Source organism: Dendrobates tinctorius, unplaced genomic scaffold (assembly GCF_039654945.1).
Source record: "Dendrobates tinctorius isolate UK_male_01 unplaced genomic scaffold, ASM3965494v1 ptg000341l, whole genome shotgun sequence".
Taxonomy (NCBI): domain Eukaryota; kingdom Metazoa; phylum Chordata; class Amphibia; order Anura; family Dendrobatidae; genus Dendrobates; species Dendrobates tinctorius.
This window is the reverse complement of record NW_027362007.1, coordinates 1,351-20,219: the sequence shown is the minus strand read 5'-3', so window position 1 is coordinate 20,219 and position 18,869 is coordinate 1,351. Positions and strand designations below refer to the sequence as shown.

Below are 18,869 nucleotides of genomic sequence, written 5' to 3'. Positions count from 1 at the left end.
GATTACCCCTTTAAGGTAAAATCAGACTATATAATCATGGGGACGGGTCTCAAGATGGACCAATTTCAGCTAACAAGATGCCAGCAGAACACAGAGTTCAGCTCTGGATGCGACTTAGGATTGTAGCACAAAGACACTATACAAAAAAAATATACTAAAACTTTTTACCAAGTAACAGAAAAATGCAACTATCAGTTATAGAAAAGTTACTCTCCAAAATATGGAGCATCTGGAGGACTCGGCACATCCGTACATTACATATCAAGAGCACTGATTTCCATGAGAACCGTGTAATGCTTCATTTCGACTCAGGGGGAGCTGCAGAGAAATTGATCACTAGCTCCCAGTTTAATCTAAAGATCTCAACTAGCCGCACTATCATCATGGACGCCAGCTGACGTCCGCTCTGACGGAAGAGTGGAAAACGCAGGAGATCGGCGGCTGTGGATTGGCTGCAGCGCTCACGTGATAGTGTCATGTGACCTCAGCGTTGCGATCGTATGACCGATGCTGATCCCGGAGGTAAGGAAGCAATCCAATAGACTATATCTACCAGGACAAATGACAACACAGCTAGAGCAGAGGCATCCAACCTATGACTCCATCAGTAGCAAAACTATAACCCCGAGCCTTATACACCTCTTGGTTTGACTGTAGAGAGGGGAGAAAGCAGCTGACATTTACACCCCTGCAGGGGAGAAAGCAGCTGACATTTACACCCCTGCAGACTCCTGGGGCAGCAGCTAATGACCTGGAGAATAAAAGAACCAGATCGAGAGACCCCAGACACAATGTGGCATCTCGTTATTAACTTTGCTGCATTGTTTATCAGAACCTTTAATTACTTTTGCAACATGAAGCGTTAATGACATTTGCGGACGTCATCAGCCATGAATGATCGACAGCCAAAAACTCACTGATGACGATGGGGGGACCAAACTAGTGGGAAACGTCACAGTCGTTTATATATAAGGAATGCTGGGAGCTGTAGTTCAACAGAGACATCGCCGGAGGACGCAGTGGATTTTTCCGCCTTCTTTGGTTTTCACATAACTCAGTGCGGCTTTCATCCTGAGATATAAGGAAGAAAAGTGAAACCTGAGATACAGAACGTGCCACCTTCAGGCGCAGACCCCAGGGGAAAGTTTTCCAATTACTTAAATTCTTCCCAGGTGAATGTGTCGCCCCAAATTCGTCATCTTCCTCCTAGAAGGTTGTGATGACCCTGCACTTACATCACAGTTAAACAGGTCGCTGATGTTTTCATAAACCTCCCATAAATCATTTGTACAAGCGAATATGAAAACGTTGTAATGTATCTTATCAGAGAAATCCACATCTTTCTCCACTTTTGAGCCACTTTTCCCCTCTCCCCCATTGCCTTCAGAACTCGACATTGGCTCAAGAATGGAGAAAATCCATCCTGCTCAAAACAAGGAGGCCCACAGCTGGCTAAGGGGCCAAATTACAGCTGCCAACTGTAGTGTATGGAGAAAAGGAGAAGAAGAAGCGCTGCGAGATCAGAAAGAGCAAAACACTGACAGACCAAGGTGCTGCTTACTAGTGAGCACTTCCCTATCCCCCACGTCCTCCTCCATGTTGTGTATTCTTTCTAGTTTGTGTATCTCAACCCAAAGCTATACTCACAGATATAATGCTCAGTACTTCTGTATAACGCCTTCCATTCTGCTGTTTACTAGCATGTGTTAATCTCTCTCCGGTGCTGGACACACCACTACACTGTTCAGTACTTCTGTATAATAACCTCCATGTCTCTCTTGCGTTTCATCCCATCTCAGTGCAGGATTCACAGCTACAGGAGCTCAGTATTGCTGTGTATTGTCCTCCATGCTGCAGTTGCTTCTGACCATGTACAATATAGAGACAGGAGAGTAGGAATCGATCACTTACGTCCATTTGTGCTGTGTAAGGGGGACATCATAGCAGCTCACCTACAACCCCCTCCCACCCCAGAAGTGGAGATAAGAGCCTGCAGAGGACTCTTAAGATTCTTACTACATTGGCCACAACGCCTATATCTCAGCCCGGAAGTCCCAGCGCGTCCATACATTACATGCCCTGCATGCTGATATTAATGAGAACCGTGTAATGCTTCATTTCTCCTGTAGTGGCGCTGCAGGGAAACTTTACACCTAATACCACAGGTTACCACTGATCGTTAGAGGATCTGCTCTCTACACTGATTTATCTCTTGTAAGAAAGACAAAATCCCAGAGGGAGGCGATGCCCAACATTTCCCAAAGAAACTTCCTATTCATTTCCTCTAAAACCATTTCTCCAGAGTCTCCATTATTAATGTTTATGTCTCGCAGTATTTTGTCATTGGGATTAAATTACTATAATCATTTTCCCTTGATTACAATGAAAGTGATCTTCCAGCTTAACCATTTCCTGCTCGGGGTGTGCCTATAAAACAGCAGCCTATCAGAAGAAGCAGAACTGCAGTGTAAAGCATGGGGATGTACAAAACAGCAGCACGAATCAGGAAGAGATTTTAGACTCCCTCAGACTCCAATACACACTGCAGCTACGCTGGAGTCATTGAATTATAAAGCAGTCGCGTGCCAGAAGGTGAAGACAATAAATGGCAAATAGACAGACCCCGGACCCCCAGTCTCTCCCAGACACACAACTATGTACCTAAACTCACAACGCAGCTCATCCCAGCCCGTGTTATTATAGGGATCATCTGTGATTTTAATGTTTCTACACAAGTATCAACGTGGACACGGAAGAAAAGCTCCGAAAAGAAAGAATCGTCGCAGTACGATCCCCACCTGTCCAAACACCGGCAGCACGACCAGGAGGCAATACCCAATGATACACGGAGCAAGGCCATGGGCAGAAGGGGTTAAAGATATTTGGAACCTAAATTATTGCCGAATTTGTACCTTTTTTTTGGGGGGGGGTGGGGGGGGGGGAGTTGCAAATGTTTTCAGCTGTATCAGAGACTTTATAAAAAGTTGCAAAATTGTATTTATTTATCACATACGTTCGTTCCGCACCCAAGTGATTTTATTCTGCAAATTTTGAAACATTTTAGCAGAACGGGCAACTTTAAAGAAAAAAAAAGACAAAAATAAAGAGTTTTCATTTGGCACAAGATTCATGAACCACTTTGGCCATTCTGAAGAACTTAACGCAAAACACAACGGATATCACAAGACAAAAAATATATATATAAAAACAACGCGCAAACGATGAATTCGACTTGTGCCGATACAAAGGCAGCAAACCATGAAAGGAGGAAAGAAAAATAACTGAATTCAAGGAACATCTACTGATGATAAAAGCTAAAAACAAATCTGAGGACAGAAACACAATGATTTCACACCTCAAGACGCCAAATATTAAAGCCCAGACCCCAACATTAACGCGGACCACACACCAAAACTAATTCTGACACCTCCACATAAGTGTAAAATTAAAATTTACACCCCCAAAAAAATATATTCCGAACCTAGAAATCAGACCCAAAATTCAGATCACAGAGCAGTAAATTTATCAAACGTCCGGTCAGATACCCAGCTGAGACCCCCAGAGCACTAGAAAATGCATCAGTAGCGTAGTTACCGGGGGGGGGGGGCAGAGGGGCAGTGGCCCTGGGCCCCGCACTCTAATGAAGGGGCCCACCTGGAGCTACGCTACTGTAACTATTTCGGCGTTCAGTTAGATTCTGCGGCAGAGAAAGAAGAATTGATTTCCCTGCTCTGTCACCCAGCCGCTATGGGGGGGGGGGGGGGGTTGGTGTTGCCAGCGGGAAAGACCCCCCCCCCCCCCCCGTCATCGCAAGTTCAAAAGCATTAGCTAGATGGCAACACAGCTGACAGCACTGATGAGAGTGGGGGAGCTCGGAGCATCAGAGGAGAAGAGGTGATTATTGTAGTTATTCATTTTTTTATGAGGGTGCTTTAAATTACATATGCCTACGGGGGCTGCATTATACTATATAGAGTCTGCCTATGGAGCTGCATTATACTATACAGAGTCTGCTATGGGGGGCTGCATTATACTATATAGAGTCTGCTATGGGGGGCTGCATTATACTATACAGAGTCTGCTATGGAGGGCTGCATTATACTATACAGAGTCTGCTATAGGGGGCTGCATTATACTATAGATAGTCTGCTATGGGGGGCTGCATTATACTATAGTCTGCTATGGGGGGCTGCATTTTACTATAGACTCTGCCTATGGGGCTGCATTATACTATATAGAGTCTGCTATGGGGGGCTGCATTATACTATATAGTCTGCTATGGGGGGCTGCATTATACTATATAGAGTCTGCCTATGGAGCTGCATTATACTATACAGAGTCTGCTATGGGGGGCTGCATTATACTATATAGAGTCTGCCTATGGAGCTGCATTATACTATACAGAGTCTGCTATGGGGGTCTGCATTATACTATATAGAGTCTGCTATGGAGGGCTGCATTATACTATACAGAGTCTGCTATGGAGGGCTGCATTATACTATAGATAGTCTGCTATGGGGGGCTGCATTATACTATAGAGTCTGCCTATGGGGCTGCATTATACTATATAGAGTCTGCTATGGGGGGCTGCATTATACTATATAGAGTCTGCTATGGGGGGCTGCATTATACTATATAGAGTCTGCCTATGGGGCTGCATTATACTATATAGAGTCTGCTATGGGGGGGCTGCATTATACTATAGAGTCTGCCTATGGGGCTGCCTTATACTATATAGTGTGCTATGTGGGGTGCCTTATACTATATAGAGTCTCCCTATGGGGAGTGCATTATACTATATAGAGTGCCTATGAAGGGTGCATTGTACAATATAGAATCTGCCTATAGGGTGAATTATATTAGAATCTGCATATAGGGGGGTGCATTATACTATAAAGAGTTTTCCTATGGGGAGTGCATTATACTATATAGTTGCCTATGGGGGGTGCATTATACTATATTGGGGACTATCTAGGGGGCTATCATACAGTGTGGAGATTACAGTGAGGGGGCTATGATACAGTGTTGGAGCCATCAATCTGTTTAGGGGATACTAAGAGGTCAGTATATACTGTATACAGTGAGGGGGATCACACTGTGTATAGCGGAGCTGTACAGGGGGAGACTCAGAACATTATTAAATGTAAGTGGGAATTTATTGTTATAGGGGAACTCAGGTTACTGTGACTGTCAAAGGGGCACACAAAGGGGACAAAATGTGGGCACTGCTTCTAGGGGACTTGCACCCGACATTACTATATTCTAGAGGGTTGCTTTAGAATTTAGAGGACACATAGTACCACACAGCAGGTGCAGTAATAGGGACACATACGGCAGCAGTGGCTCAGTATTGGGGTATCAGATGCAGTAATAGGGACACATAAGGCAGCAGCGGCTCAGTATTGGGATATCAGGTGCAGTAATAGGGACACATACTGCAGCAGCGGCTCAGTATTGGGGTGTCAGGTGCAGTAATAGGGACACATACTGCAGCAGCGGCTCAGCATTGGGGTATCAGGTGCAGTAATAGGGACACATACTGCAGCAGCGGCTCAGTATTGGGGTATCAGGTGCAGTAATAGGGACACATACGGCAGCAGCGGCTCAGTATTGGGGTGTCAGGTGCAGTAATAGGGTCACATACGGCAGCAGCGGCTCAGTATTGGGGTGTCAGGTGCAGTAATAGGGTCACATACGGCAGCAGCGGCTCAGTATTGGGTTATTAGGTGCAGTAATAGGGTCACATACAGAAGCAGCGGCTCAGCATTGAGGTATCAGCAGGAGGAGGAGTTTGTGCAGGTTGGGAATAGTCCCATTGGGGACAGTGCAGAAAATAAGAGGCGTGAAAAGTGTCTTTGTTGTAATCTCTGCAGCCGAGTCCTGGCTGGAGAAGTTGTCATGTTGGTCTGGGTCAGATGGAAAAGACGGGAAAAGTGAACGATTCCATCAGAAAGATCGTCAGCGGTAAGTCATATCTGTAACTGTGCTGTAACCTCTTATATGTTCCGTAGGACTGGTATGTACCACTGATCATATGGCGGTAATATGAATGTTGGTCTTTATATAGGGATTATATTCAGTAACATCGCGGTCATCTGCTGAGGTTCTCCTCCACTATTAGGGTGCATCACCCAGTTGCAATCAAGGTTACCAAGTTAGGGGCCCACTCAGAAGTTTCACCCCTTCTAAACCAAAACCCTAGCCTCTGAAATGAATCTAATATAATGAGCATAAAATAAAAATGAACCCAACTTTACGAACAATCTTGATTACACATTGACCGATATGTGCATACAGCTCCCATGCAGACTCATGGGTCACCTAAAGAACCAACAAACCCACTTACGATTCTACTGACTGAAGGTTACCAATTAGAGGAGGCATAGGCCTGTTTCACACATCCGTTTTTTTGCATCCGCCAAAGTGTGAAAAAACGGATCCGTTTCCGTTTTGCTGCAAACCGATGCAAACAGTTCCGTTTTTTTGACGGATCCGCGGTAGCCGCTAATGGAAGTCTATGGGACCAAAAAATGGATCCTCCAAAAAATTGGCGGATCCGTTTTTTAACGGAAACCAACGGATTTTGACGGATTTGCAAAAACGGAAGCGTGATCCAGGCCATAGGATGTAATAACACAAAACAGAATTCATCATCTTTCCCCCACGCGAAATTTCTCCTGAATACGCCAATACCCCATATGTCGGGGTAAACCACTTTTTCCAGCACACGGCAGAGCTCGCAAGGGATGTAGCACCGTTTGACTTTTTCAACGCAGAATTGGCTGGAATTGAGATCGGATGCCATGTTGCGTTCGGAGAGCCCTTAATGTGCCCAAACAGTGGAAACCTCCATCAAGTGACCCCATTTTGGAAACTAGACCCCCCAAGGAACTTATCTAGATGTGTGGTGAGCACTTTGAACCTTCAAGAGCTTCACAGAAGTTTATAACGTAGAGCCGTGAAAATAAGAAATCCATTTTTTTTTTCCACAAAAATGATCTTTTTGCCCCCAAATTTTTATTTTTACAAGGGTAACAGGAGAAATCATACACCCACAGTTATTGTGCAATTTGTCCTGAGTACGCTGATACCCCTTATATGGGGGGGGACCACTGTTTGGGCGCATGGGAGAGATTGGAAGGGAAGGAGTGCCATTTTGGAATGCAGACTTTGATGGAATGTCTGCGGGCATCATGTTGCGTTTGCAGAGCCCCTGATGGGACTAAACAGTGGAAACCCCCCACAAGTGACCCCATTTTGGAAACTAGACCCAATAAGGAACTTATCTAGATGTGTGGTGAGCACTTTGAACCCCTAAGTGCTTCACAGAAGTTTATAAACGCAGAGCCGTGAAAATAAAGTCTTTTATTTACACAAAAGTGTTTTAGACCCAATTTTTAGACCCCCAAAGTTGGTAAATAGTGGAAACCCCTCAATTCTTGCTCCAACCCTAACCCCAATACACCCCTAACCCTAACCTTAATCCCAACCCTAATCCCTAATCCTAACCCTAATCCTAGTTCGCCCTAACCCTAATTCTAACCGTAGCCCTAACTGTAGCCCTAGCCCAACCCTAACACTAGCCCTAATGGAAAACTGAAAAAAAAAATATTTTCTTTATTTCGTTATGTTGGCCTAACTAAGGGGGTGATAAATTATGTACTATTTTGTTTATTTTGATCACGATGTTAGTTTATCATTGTGATCAAAATGAACGAATGGAATCTGCCAGCCGGATCCGGCAGATTCCCCGGATCCAAGACGTCAGCGGGACACAGGACCACCGGGCGGGGACAGAGGACCACGGAGAGGTACCGGGGGGGGGGAAATCGGGGACCCTCTTTCTCTCTCCTCTGATGTGCGATCGCATCAGAGGAAAGAGAAATTAAATGTAAAATCGCAGCTTTTTTTTTTGCAGTCGCCGTTATAGGGTTAATAACGGCAATCGCAAAAGCGGGGTCGGTAAAAAACGACCGATTCATGTTCTCTGGGGTCTCGGCAACTGAGACCCCGGAGAAAATCCGACACTGGGGGGCGCTATTCACTTTCTCCACAGCGCCATGAATTAACGGCGCTGTGGTTCAAGTACCCTTAATTACCGCCGTTAAAAGGCGTATCGGTGGTCGTTAAGGGGTTAAGATTACTGTACTTGTATTTATTATGTACACCCCTCCTCACATATAAAGCGCCATGGAATAAATGGCGCTATAATAAATAATAATAATAACAGACCACACAGGTTTTAGTTGTGGTCTGTAACCACGGCAACACAAACAGTTGCACAGGAGCTGTGTACACAAAACAATTGATTTCTTACTTTTCACAAAGCTATTTTGTGGTTTTAGATTTCCAAGCACTAAATAGGATTGTGATGAATAAGTGACAACATTTTCTGCTTCCCGGAGTCCCACTTTCTCTGTGACGTGGCCTGTTGGGGGTACATCCTCTGCCAGTATCACAGTACACGAGACAGGATGAGCAGCGAGAATATTTCCTTATAGGTAAAATGATAATGCGCTGCATGGGACACAAGAAAAAAAAAAAAAAAAAACTAAGAAAGCAACACTGAGCTGTAACTCCGGTCTATGCCGTCACCACTCCTGGAAAGTCTCATGCAGAGGCTGCTGTAAGTACAGGACCTCGACTATACACAACAACAGGATTCTCTCACCAATGATGAATGCAGAGATGACAAAGGCAAACCAGGAGCTTAATGGGATCACACTGACCATCTCCGATACCTCACGCGGGGAGACGTCGGAGCTGTACACTGGAAGGAAAGGGGTGGAGTGGAATCCTCCGGCTCAAAATACATAGATGGAAAATAAAAATCTAAGAACTGGTAAAACCAGAAATGTGATTGTCTGCAGTTTCTCCAAATCAGACACAATCACAGACGATTTCCCAGAATGAAGACAGACAGACAAGTCTCAGTTAAGGCGCTCCCGCCCTCACCCATATTCTTACTGTCCAGGTAAAGGGACGGCAGAAGAGAGGACAACAGTGATCACTGAAATATGCCGATCGCTCAGAGGATCCCGACTGTTTGGTAACACATCCCCCCTCCCCCCGTGCTGCACTTTCATCATCACTCTGTTTGCAGTGCGGCTGGAGTGCAGATGCAGAGCTGCGATCACCGCCGCACACCACACCTGGCACCGGGTTATTTCTGGAGACGTTTATCAGAGTCATTGCCGTCTGAATGGTTTATTTCACAAAGATGATGGCAAAAACAAAAATAAAAATATTCACATTTGGACCCTACAAAAAATTCATAACTTCCTCCAGGGCAAGAGGTTCTGACAAAGATAAGCGAAGGTAAAAATGAGGACATCAATAACTGCGACCCACGGAGAAAAAACTATATATTCAGTGCTTTGTGACCGAAGGATTTTATCTCATGACCCAATATTCCGCAATGTAAAATCTGGTACCTGCGAGGTCCGACCGCCTGTTACAATAATAAAAAGCAAAAATGATGGGTGAAAAGTTCTGAAACTTTATAATGTATTTAATGTCTCAATTACTCAGCATTTTCCAGTTCTAAGCATGATGTCAGAGGAGCCGGGGCCGGCCCGCGCAGAGGAGCCGGCCCGCGCAGAGGAGCCGGCCCGCGCAGAGGAGCCGGCCCGCGCAGAGGAGCTGGGGCGCCGCGCAGAGGAGCTGGGGCGCCGCGCAGAGGAGCTGGGGCGCCGCGCAGAGGAGCTGGGGCGCCGCGCAGAGGAGCTGGGGCGCCGCGCAGAGGAGCTGGGGCGCCGCGCAGAGGAGCTGGGGCGCCGCGCAGAGGAGCTGGGGCGCCGCGCAGAAGAGTATCTAGAATGGATACATTGCGCAACATAGATTGAGTCTCTGCATAAAAAAATATTGAATTCGCCAACAAGCAGAGATGAAGATGGTGAGAAAATAAGCAAAATTTCCTAGAAGGCAACGGCTCTCAATTGGCGCACGGTATTTCCATAGAGCTATAAAGACCACGGCTCACACTAGGATACCACAGCCAAGGACAAATGTATCTGCTTTGGCCCACCAGGGACAACCAGTACCCGTCACTGACAAGCTCAGGGTAATAAGAGACTTTTCTGAAGAAGACCCGGGAGCGGGTCGAAACGTTATAGGTCGCATTTATAAACTTGCGCTGAGCCTGCACTTGAATCAAAAGAAATTGCATTCCTCAGAGTGCGGTGACTTTGACTTCCTAGATGTCCCAGGGGCTAATAACTTCCTTCCACCTGCACCTCGTCGTCACCACTGTGTGCCGCCAATTTCCCTCTATTTTTTATACAGCCATCGCCCGGTTGAGTTTGGAGCGGCGCAGTCGCCAGTCCTTCGCTCGCTGCCATCTAGGAAGCAGGAAGTCGCCCCGTGTTTACCTACTGGAGCCGTAGGAAATGAATAAAACAATGCACATGCTTATAAATCCAAAACCGCACATTTTCTGATGACTCTTCTAAGCTTTATACACATAACGAGCAGGGTGTGTGGGGCGCGACCGTCAGGAGGCGACAGTTAACCCTTCCTGGGACTGACACTTGTAGAAGCGGCACTGACACAATACTCCACTTCTTTACGAGGCTGCAGATTCCTCTGTACATGATGCTGCTAACAAAACCACAACAATCAACCCCACCCCAAATACAGAGGCTGCGTCACATACACTGCACTAAACAACCGAAAAGAGACCATGTCCACTTAATACTGGAGCAATGAGTTACATACTTCACAGATCTTGGGTTATATCCTGTATTATACCCCAGAGCTGCACTCACTATTCTGCTGGTGGAGTCACTGTGTACATACATTACATTACTGATCCTGAGTTACATCCTGTATTATACTCCAGAGCTGCTCTCACTATTCTGCTGGTGCAGTCACTGTGTACATACATTACATTACTGATCCGGAGTTACATCCTGTATTATACACCAGAGCTGCACTCACTATTCTGCTGGTGCAGTCACTGTGCACATACATTACATTACTGATCCTGAGTTACCTCCTCTATTATACCCCAGAGCTGCACTCACTATTCTGCTGGTGGAGTTACTGTGTACATACATTACTGATCCTGAGTTACATCCTGTATTATACCCCAGAGCTGCACTCACTATTCTGCTGCTGGAGTTACTGTGTACATACATTACATTACTGATCCTGAGTTACATCCTGTATTATACTCGAGAGCTGCACTCACTATTCTGCTGGTGCAGTCACTGTGTACATACATTACATTACTGATCCGGAGTTACATCCTGTATTATACACCAGAGCTGCACTCACTATTCTGCTGGTGCAGTCACTGTGCACATACATTACTGATCCTGAATTACATCCTGTATTATACTCCAGAGCTGCACTCACTATTCTGCTGCTGCAGTCACTGTGTACATACATTACTGATCCTGAGTTACATCCTGTATTATACTCCAGAGCTGCACTCACTATTCTGCTGGTGCTGTCACTGTGTACATACATTACTGATCCTGAGTTACCTCCTGTATTATACTCCAGAGCTACACTCACTATGCTGCTGGTGCAGTCACTGTGTACATACATTACTGATTCTGAGTTACCTCCTGTATTATACCCCAGAGCTGCACTCACTATTCTGCTGGTGCAGTCACTGTGTACATACATTACAGTGGCAGGCCAGGATCACCCACACATATGGCAGCGGTGTATTCTGCACGTCTAGAGACCTCGGTGGTTCCCACACCATTTTGCACTGTCAATAAGGCCACATGGGATTGTCTCCAAGTATTAAGATTGGTGTTTTTTTTTTTTTATTATTCCTGGCAGACAGAGCGTTACCATAATCCAGTAATCCCCCAATGGCCTGACTTCTGAATGCTGAAATGAGCAGACAGATTTACTCGAACATAGAAGAAGCGGCAGCAGAAATAATGGGCGGCCGCTTCTCATGGCGAGATATCTGATTAGACTTGTCCATGCTGCCACGTACACCTGTAGCGCTGTCCACACACCCCGGCCGGCTGCTTCAGTCCGGGTCTGCATCCATAAACACCTGACAAGTCAAGTATTTCACTACGGAGATCAGCCATCCCGAATCTGCTCATCTCAGGGGGAACAATAATCAGCGACCAGTGGTGTAACTTGTCCGCAGACACAGGAATGACACATTTACTCCAATAATACATCATTTCTTTAGGCCTTTCGTATCTTTTGTAATGGAAGAAACAAACTATATGCATAAAAAGAAACCACAACCATGCTGCTGTTGACGGATCTGGGGTTTTAGGCTAGGACTGCACGACGACGACACCGGCAAGAGGAGGTAAAATAGGATGACTGTTTATAGAACAGCTTTCAACCCTGATCATGGAGCAAAGACCCAGATATTTACCCCCCCCCCCCCCCCCCAAAAGTGCAGGGGTGCTGGTCAGTGCATCGTGTGAGCAGCATTTAGTTTGGGGGTTAGAAGAGAACGTCGCCTGTGCAAATGTGAGAAGCAGCAGTGGGTCATAAAGATGATTTTTTTGTGGTCTTTTAAACGACTGGAGATTTATTAAAGGGGCAGTAAACGGTTTTAGTTTCCTGTATTATGAATTAAGGATGTAAACCTTAGGACACTCCCGGTCCGGCCAGTTAGATGACATAGGGGGTTGCTCAGAGCTAGAGTTGAGCGAATATGTTCGGAATCGGGCGCCGAATCTGAATTTGCCATATTCATACCATATTGGTGCCCCGTTTGTGCCAAATTTATGTTTGATGATAGGGGAACATATTCGGTCATTTCTACTCCCATCGACTCCAATGACGTTCAGTGAATATTCAAGAACAATATTCGGCGCCGATCATAATCGGAACGAATTTTGAAAAAAAACTTCTCTCAGAACCAACAACCATCATGTCACCTGTGGAATCAATGGCTGATAGTAGATGAAAGGGCAATAATGGCCGAGACCTCCACAATCAGGGTCACAATTGGGGAGGACGGGCAGAGTCCTGATCAGTAGACCACCCTGTCACACTGTATGATCTGCAGGCCTGAGTCTTCCCTATGTGAGCGTGCATACAGCTGTCAATCAGCAGTGACTCCACCTCCTGGACTCCTCAGCACAGCACTATCTGCACGTAAATATAGAGATACGCTGCAAAGTTTAAATCATTAGTGCGTCAATTTCTCCTGTAGAATGGCTGCAACATTCCCACATGAAGTTCAATAGCAAAGCTGATATGACAATGTCTTAGATGACCACTGCAGTCAATCAGAAGCCACAGCGGTCACATGAGTGAAGACGTCGCCATCAGAGGCCTGGGTATGGAGAGACAGACGTACAAGAAATCCCTCAAATCACCGGGGAAGGTCGGTTTTTTTTCACTCTGACACTTTCCGCAGGGAGATTAGTAGCGAGATCTTGGCTACAATTTGTTGCAAGAAAAATGCGGTTATGTAAAACTTTACGAACGAAAAGCTCCTGGGCCACAATGTAAAAATGTCCCGCTTCCGCCGTTATTAACGCTGCTGCCTTCTTATGTAGGAGAGGAGCCGCCGGGTCCCCTGCAGGCACCAGGGTGTGACGATATCACTCTGCTGCGCACTCTACAGAATGCTGCCGGCCGGCAGAGGTTCATTATATCTGTGCCGATGAGGAAGACAACCCCTTTAAATGATATAAAGGAGATGATGGGAAATAAGGAAAGTACAAGTTAGGCGCTAGCCGTGCGCGAGATGCCCCGAGACGCTCATCGTCACACTGGGCTGGTCGGGAAGCGCAGGAACATTCACATCGCTGGGACGATTTACTAAGAATTAATCAAAGGTGAAAGGGCACAGATAAAATAGCCTCCCAGGGTCTTCTAGGGGGTCTCTAGAGCTGATCATAGGCAAGAGGAGTGCCACACTGACATCACTGGACAGGCTCAGTAAATGCAGCATGTGTCCTGCCCGGCTTCTTCTCTAGTGACCTTTCCATGGGTGCAGACACCGAAATACCACAGGACTTTTAATGCAGGTTCTTAGATTCTGATGCACAGTTCTGGGAGTGAAATGCAAAGGTTTATACTATTGATAGAATTGTCTCCCAATCTGGACACTTGCTACAATGTATCATCTAACACTGACCTTCCACTAATGTTAGCAGTGAAGGGGCGCAGAACTCAGGACAAGATATTGGTACAGTTGTGTCCCATTTGTGAGCCAAACACGCCAGGACCAATGCATCTCCCGATCTGGACATTTGCCATCTTGTGCTTTACCAGGAATCGCAGTACAGACCGGTCAGAGCGCTGCAGCTGCGCTGGCCTGGAGTGCGCCCATGATGACAGGTATAGTGGGGGGGGGGGGTCACAGCGATCAGAAGTAACAGAAATGCTGCCGGCACCCAACAAGGAGCAATACACTGCGATACCCAACCCCAGTCTGCCTCTCCGGCCTGGAATGACTGATAACAGAGCAACAGATTTCTGTCTTAAGAAATTGTTGCAAATTTTCCACTGATCATTTGCTACAGACTAAAAAAGCCAAGAGGAGCCGGGAATCGGATTAGATCCATTCTGGAAGTAACAGAACGTGAGATGTTGGCAGCAAACCATCGCCGATCTCTATAGAGGAAGTCCAAACCAACATGGAAGCCGCCATACCGCTGCAAAGTCTACGGCCGATTGAGAGGTAGTGGATTCCATACTTCCGTCCTAAGAATCCACCAATGAAAATCAGAAATGTTCAGTGAGTAGGAACCGTTCAGCCGTAGCTGTGCCGTCCTATATGTATCTTGGCGAGAGCGACAACCGATGTAGCCACCCATTGGCGGTAACAAGGGTCGGCACCAAGCGTTCCTGCAGTCTTAGGTAGTGAACCTCGCCTGGTGCACAATGCCCGGGCTCAGGTCACTGGACACTGTTCCGTCTCACAACACTTCCCATGGCCGTTCCATCTGGATTGTGCTCCAGCAGGGAATCTCCTGTAGACGCAGCCCAGGTGCAGGATTTACCCCACAGATCACCAGGACATATGGACCAATGATGTGTTGTGTACCGCAGGCAGGACACATGGGGGCACGCCGCCGTCAGCTCGGGAGTGGACGGAGAGGGGAGAGGGGAGAGGGGAGAGGGGAGGGGGGAGACGCCGCCGTCAGCCCGGGAGTGGACGGGGAGGGGAGGGTGGAGGACACCGCCGTCAGCCCAGGAGTGGACGGGGAGGGAGGGTGGCTGCCATCAGGTGGACGGGGGAAAAGCCACCATCAACCCGTGAGCGGACGGGGAGGGGCCGCCGTCGAGTGGACGGGGGAAAGGGGGAGACGCCGCCGTCAGCCCGGGACTGGACGGGGAGGGGGGAGACGCCGCAGTCAGTCCGGGAGGAGGAGGGGGGAGACGCCGCCGTCAGCCTGGGAGGGGAGTGGAGGGGGGGGAGACACAGCCGTCAGCCTGGGAGTGGGAGGGGAGTGGGGGAGACACAGCCGTCAGCCTGGGAGTGGGAGTGGAGGAGACACCGCCGTCAGCCTGGGAGTGGGAGGGGAGTGGAGGAGACACCGCCGTCAGCCTGGGAGTGGGAGGGGAGTGGAGGGGGGGAGACACCGCCGTCAGCCTGGGAGTGGGAGGGGAGTGGAGGGGGGGAGACACCGCCGTCAACCTGGGAGTGGGAGGGGAGTGGAGGGGGGGAGACGCCGCCGTCAGCCCGGGAGAGGACGGGGGGAAGGGGGGGGGGGGAGACGCCGCCGTCAGCCCAGGAGAGGACGGGGGGAAAGGGGGGGGGGGGAAAGGGGGGGGGGAAAGGAGGGGGGGGGGGAAGAGACGCCGCCGTCAGCCCGGGAGCGGACGGGGGAAAGACGCCGCTGTCAGCCCGGGAGCGGACAGGGGGAAAAAGGGGGGGAGACGCCGCTGTCAGCCCGGGAGCGGACTGGGGGGGGACGCCGTTGTCAGCCCGGGAGCGGATGGGGGGGAGACGCCGCTGTCAGCCCGGGAGCGGACGGCGGGGCTGGGGAGGGAAATTCCCAGGAGTGGACGCCGCAGTCACACAGGAGAGGACGGTGGGGGGGGGGTGGAAGCCGCTGTCACACAGTTGGGGGGGGGACGCCGCTGTCACACGGGAGAGGACGGGGGGGGGGGGGAGGGAGACGCCGCTGTCACACGGGAGAGGACGGGGGGGGGGGGGGACGCCGCTGTCACACGGGAGAGGGGGGGGACGCCGCTGTCACACGGGAGAGGACGGGGGGGGGACGCCGCTGTCACACGGGAGAGGACGGGGGGGGGACGCCGCTGTCACACGGGAGAGGACCGGGGGGGACGCCGCTGTCACACGGGAGAGGACCGGGGGGGGACGCCGCTGTCACACGGGAGAGGACGGGGGGGGGGGGGACGCCGCTGTCACACGGGAGAGGACGGGGGGGGGGGGGGACGCCGCTGTCACACGGGAGAGGACGGGGGGGGGGGGGGACGCCGCTGTCACACGGGAGAGGACGGGGGGGGGGGGGGGACGCCGCTGTCACACGGGAGAGGACGGGGGGGGGGGGGGGGACGCCGCTGTCACACGGGAGAGGACGGGGGGGGGGGGAACGCCGCTGTCACACGGGAGAGGACGGGGGGGGGGGGAACGCCGCTGTCACACGGGAGAGGACGGGGGGGGGGGGAAACGCCGCTGTCACACGGGAGAGGACGGGGGGGGGGACGCCGCTGTCACACGGGAGAGGACGGGGGGGGGACGCCGCTGTCACACGGGAGAGGACGGGGGGGGGGACGCCACTGTCACACGGGAGAGGACGGGGGGGACGCCACTGTCACACGGGAGAGGACGGGGGGGGACGCCGCTGTCACACGGGAGAGGACGGGGGGGGGGGGACGCCGCTGTCACACGGGAGAGGACGGGGGGGGGGGGACGCCGCTGTCACACGGGAGAGGACGGGGGGGGGGGGGACGCCGCTGTCACACGGGAGAGGACGGGGGGGGGGGGGGACGCCCCTGTTACACGGGAGAGGACGGGGGGGGGGGGAAGCCCCTGTCACACGGGAGAGGACGGGGGGGGGGGGGACGCCCCTGTCACACGGGAGAGGACGGGGGGGGGGGGACGCCCCTGTCACACGGGAGAGGACGGGGGGGGGGGGGACGCCCCTGTCACACGGGAGAGGACGGGGGGGGGGGGGACGCCCCTGTCACACGGGAGAGGACGGGGGGGGGGGGGGACGCCCCTGTCACACGGGAGAGGACGGGGGGGGGGGGGGGACGCCGCTGTCCACACGGGAGAGGACGGGGGGGGGGGGGACGCCGCTGTCACACGGGAGAGGACGGGGGGGGGGGGGGGACGCCGCTGTCACACGGGAGAGGACGGGGGGGGGGGGGACGCCGCTGACACACGGAGAGGACGGGGGGGGGGGGACGCCGCTGACACACGGGAGAGGACGGGGGGGGGGGGGGGGACGCCGCTGTCACATGGGAGAGGACGGGGGGGGGGGGGGGACGCCGCTGTCACACGGGAGAGGACGGGGGGGGGGGGGGACGCCGCTGTCACACGGGAGAGGACGGGGGGGGGGGGGGACGCCGCTGTCACACGGGAGAGGACGGGGGGGGGGGGGACGCCGCTGTCACACGGGCCCAGCACTGGGGGAGTTACACTGCTCGGGGCCGAGGCTTCAGGCCCTCCCGTCCCGGCACCTCGCAGCACCTCCACGGTACCTCCCACGCTGCACGCACAGTCTCAGTGATGGCCGCGGTCACACGCACCGTGCTGCAGCTGCCGCCGTTGTTGTTGTTATTCCTCCGCCCGTCTCCCTGCTCTGCTCTCAGCCGCCATCCTCCTCCTCCTCTCCGCCTCCTCCGCTCTGCGACGCATTACGTCACCGCGCTCCCCTCCCTCTGAATCACGTGACTCGCTCTCATTATGGCCCGCCTACTACAAGTCACATGATATACGTCGCCCCGCCCTTTCCTGTGAGCCTCGTTTTTTTCTCGCGATGGTTTCAATAAACTTTATTCAAACGAAAAGAACGTCACAATCCGCAGGAATTCGGAGTTTCTCGTCACAGCATATCGTAATCCGACACGGTTTACCGCAACCAGATGGCGCCTCCCTAACTGTGCTGGAGCTGACAGCTCCCAGACGGGAAAACTACAGCTCCCGGCGTGCACTGCTGGGACGAGACATGCGCTATGACGTCACCAGTTACCAAGTAACGGAGGCTGTGAGAGTCCGGAGCTGAAATCTCCAGAGGTAACGACGGAGCGAGAGGGAAATGAGAGGCGCCGTTACCCTGCTCCCCCCGAGTATCGTTACCCTGCTCCCCCGAGTATCGTTACCCTGCTGCCCCGAGTATCGTTACCCTGCTCCCCCGAGTATCGTTACCCTGCTCCCGAGTATCGTTACCCTGCTCCCCGAGTATCGTTACCCTGCTCCCCGAGTATCGTTACCCTGCTCCCCCGAGTATCGTTACCCTGCTCCCCGAGTATCGTTACCCTGCTCCCCGAGTATCGTTACCCTGCTCCCCGAGTATCGTTACCCTGCTCCCCCGAGTATCGTTACCCTGCTCCCCGAGTATCGTTACCCTGCTCCCCGAGTATCGTTACCCTGCTCCCCGAGTATCGTTACCCCTGCTCCCCGAGTATCGTTACCCTGCTCCCCCGAGTATCGTTACCCTGCTCCCCCGAGTATCGTTACCCTGCTCCCCGAGTATCGTTACCCTGCTCCCCGAGTATCGTTACCCTGCTCCCCGAGTATCGTTACCCTGCTCCCCCGAGTATCGTTACCCTGCTCCCCGAGTATCGTTACCTGCTCCCCGAGTATCGTTACCCTGCTCCCCCCGAGTATCGTTACCCTGCTCCCCGAGTATCGTTACCCCTGCTCCCCCGAGTATCGTTACCCTGCTCCCCCGAGTATCGTTACCCTGCTCCCCGAGTATCGTTACCCTGCTCCCCCGAGTATC

At 51.2% G+C, this 18,869-nt stretch overlaps 1 protein-coding gene across 3 annotated transcripts in view; it reads right to left on the bottom strand.

Annotated features, from left to right (window-relative positions):
• SHOC2 (SHOC2 leucine rich repeat scaffold protein) overlaps window positions 1-17,830 on the bottom strand; it is a 49,061-nt gene extending 31,231 nt beyond the window's left edge. The window contains exons 1-2 of one of the 3 annotated variants that reach the window (XM_073562130.1): window positions 17,674-17,827; window positions 918-1,071 (exon numbers count right to left, since the gene is read on the bottom strand). The gene's annotated coding sequence lies outside the window, so the exon portion shown is untranslated. Of the gene's footprint in view, window positions 1-917; window positions 1,072-17,625; window positions 17,644-17,673 lie in introns of those variants that run through there. The other 2 variants (XM_073562131.1, XM_073562129.1) reach the window with 2 other exon arrangements.
• Window positions 17,831-18,869: the final 1,039 nt, after the last annotated feature.